Source organism: Cebus imitator, unplaced genomic scaffold (genome assembly GCF_001604975.1).
Source record: "Cebus imitator isolate Cc_AM_T3 unplaced genomic scaffold, Cebus_imitator-1.0 Scaffold292, whole genome shotgun sequence".
Lineage (NCBI taxonomy): Eukaryota > Metazoa > Chordata > Mammalia > Primates > Cebidae > Cebus > Cebus imitator.
In genome coordinates this window covers 1361474-1364383 of record NW_016107607.1, presented here as the reverse complement: position 1 = coordinate 1364383, position 2910 = coordinate 1361474, and positions in this window count along the sequence as shown.

Genomic DNA, 2910 nt, shown 5'->3' with positions numbered 1-2910 from the left:
CCTCAGGTGATCCGCCTGCCTCAGCCTCCCAAAGTGCTGGGACCATAGATGTGAGCCACCACACCTGGCAATGATGATATTTTTTAGAAGACTGACTACTGAAGAAGATTTCTACATTCAAGAGACAATCAGTTAGCTTTGAGAGACTCTGATGGCTTCACTGATACAGGTTTCTCTGGTTAGGCAAGCTGGATTCCATGATAGCTGTGGCAGCCCTGGAGTCCAGGAAGTCTGGAAAATATGCATACTCCATTAAGAAAGGTATTATGGGTTTTCAGGCCTTATCATGGAGTGACTTGGGATATTAGCAGGGTTGATCACTGGGCTTTAAAAGGGTGCTCGCTAGAGGACAAAGAGAGTAAACTAAGAGGAATGGAAAGGGAGAATTAGATCAATATGGAATAGAGGATAATAGGACAAATGAGAGAGATGTAAGGGCAGGAATTCAAATAAAGGAGGCAGGGATCCTATCCTAGTTTTCATAATGGGGCTACAGACAGTTGAACTCTTATTGCTGAGGTAGAAACAACAAGGCCAAATGGGCAGCCTCTGTGACTATTATAGACAGGATACAGGATACCAAAGACTAGATGTAGTATAAAAGTAGAATTGCTGGTGAACCAAGCTCTGATAACCAATGCAAGAAATGTATCTCCAAGTCTGAGCAAGAGCCAACAAAATGAGAGTTGGAAGGATAAGTCCAATATAAGAACCAACAAAGCAGAGCCAGGACAATTATCTCCTGACCAATTTGTAGTGCTCTGTTTTGGTGGGTGTTATGGACTGAATGTGTCTCCCCAGAAGTCACAGGTTGGAATCTTAAACCCTATTGTGATGTATTAGGAGGTGAGGCCTTTGGAGGATAATTAGGTCATGAGGGTAGAGCCCTCCTGATGGGATTAGTGTCCTTGTAAGTAGAGACACAGAGCTTGCTTGCCCTCTCTCTCACTCTCCACCTTGTGAGAATATAGCAAAAAGATGGACAGAAGAGAGCTTTCCCTAGAACCTTAGCATGCTGACACCCCAATCTTGGACTTCCAACCTCTAGAACTGAGAACTAAATGTTCGTTATTGAAGCTGCCCAGTGTATGATATCGTTATAGCAGCCCAAACTGACTAATATAGGGGTGGAGTAGGCCCCAGTTAAAGACTGCACTTTATGTTTTTGCAAACAATTGTATTTCTAGCACAGTGCCTAGCACACAGTGGTTATTTGATAAATATCTGTTCAGTGAATGAATTCTTGAAGCATGTTTTCTCTTAAAGACCTACTCTTTTGAGTTGGATAATTGGCCTGAGGGACAGAAAAAGCAAATCCAGGGAATCTGTAGAATGAGAAGAAAATGGCAGAACGATGTAGGAGTGGTGTTTGAGGCTGTAATTTGAGGTACCTGGATGGAGGCCTAAATGATAGACTTAGTGTAGTTTATTATTTTGCTGAAGGCAAGCTTCGTGCGGCATTTTGTGTAAAATGAGATGATGTCTCTTTGTGAGCCTCCTTTGAAGTCTGGAGTGTCAATGTAAATATGAATTATTGTCATTGTGCACCTTAGTTGAGTCAAGATATGTTTGTTCTCTCTTATCCATTCCCTTGAGGATTTTGTGGGCACAGAATGTGTGTGGGATATACACAGATTGGGTAAATATCAATGTATTTCTTCTCTTTCCCCATTTGAAAAGGGCGAATGTCTTCACATTTCTTGTTAGGCTCATATGTCACTACTTGTATTGACATAAAAAGGGAGGCTTTAATGCCTTTACGATCAAAGAGTACAAGTAGAGTCACCAAATTACCCTGCCACAGTATTTATTGGCCATGAAAATTCAAAAGCACCCATGGTATGTTCATAAAAGTGCCCCCCACCCCCTCAATTGTTAGTTTCTGTGTGTTTTCATGGCAAATTGCAGATTGGCTTCAAATTTAGGCTCATAGGAGCTACTTGAATGAATGAATGGATGAACTCAGAGGTAATTATCTTATACAGTAAAGGAGATGCCTAGATTTCTCACTGGTACCCATTAAAGAAAAAAAACAAGTATCATAACTTTCTTCCAGTCAGCTTCTTATAACCCAAGTTGTTGGGTCATTATGTCCTTGGCATTTGGCAGAATAGACTGTTTGAAAATGAATCATTACAAAGCATTAATATTTGAAAAAATCCAAATTTCTGCTGCTTGGATTAATGGTCTTTATCAGTTTAACCTGCTGTGTCTGGGTTTGAAGCTTGCCTTCCTCACTTATTTGCTGTTAACTTTGTGCAAGTTACTTAATTTTTAATGTCTCAGTTTCTTGTTCTGTAAAATTATGATAATAGTGTCTATTCTGTACAGTTATTTATTATGAGGTACATATGTTATTAAATGTACATTTTTTTTTTTTCTGAGATGGAGTCTTGCTCTGTCCCCCAGGCTGGATGGATTGTAGTGGCTGTGATCTTTGCTCACTGCAACCTCTGCTTCCTGGGTTCAAGTGATTTTCCCACCTCAGCCTCCTGAGTAGCTGGGACTGCAGGTGCCTTCCACCATGCCTGGCTATTTTTTTTATCTTTAGGACAGACAGGTTTCACCATGTTGGCTAGGTGGTCTCGAATGTCTGACCTCAGGTGATCTGCGCAATTTGGCCTCCCAAAGTGCTGGGATTACAGTCGTGAGCCACGGTGGCTGGCCTAAATGTAAATCATTTTATCATAGTGCTTGTCACATAGAAAATGCCCAATAAGTGTTTTTAATCATTATTATTTAAAATTTTTAAATCAGAAGATAGATGGAAGTCTGGAAAAAGAACTGCTGATTTTTTAGGAAAGACGATGAGTGTGTTTTTGGGAGATTGAGTTTGATGTGCAGATAAAATATTCTGTGATGCTCTCCAGCAATTTGTTTTAAATGTACAATGGTTTCTTTTCTTTCTTT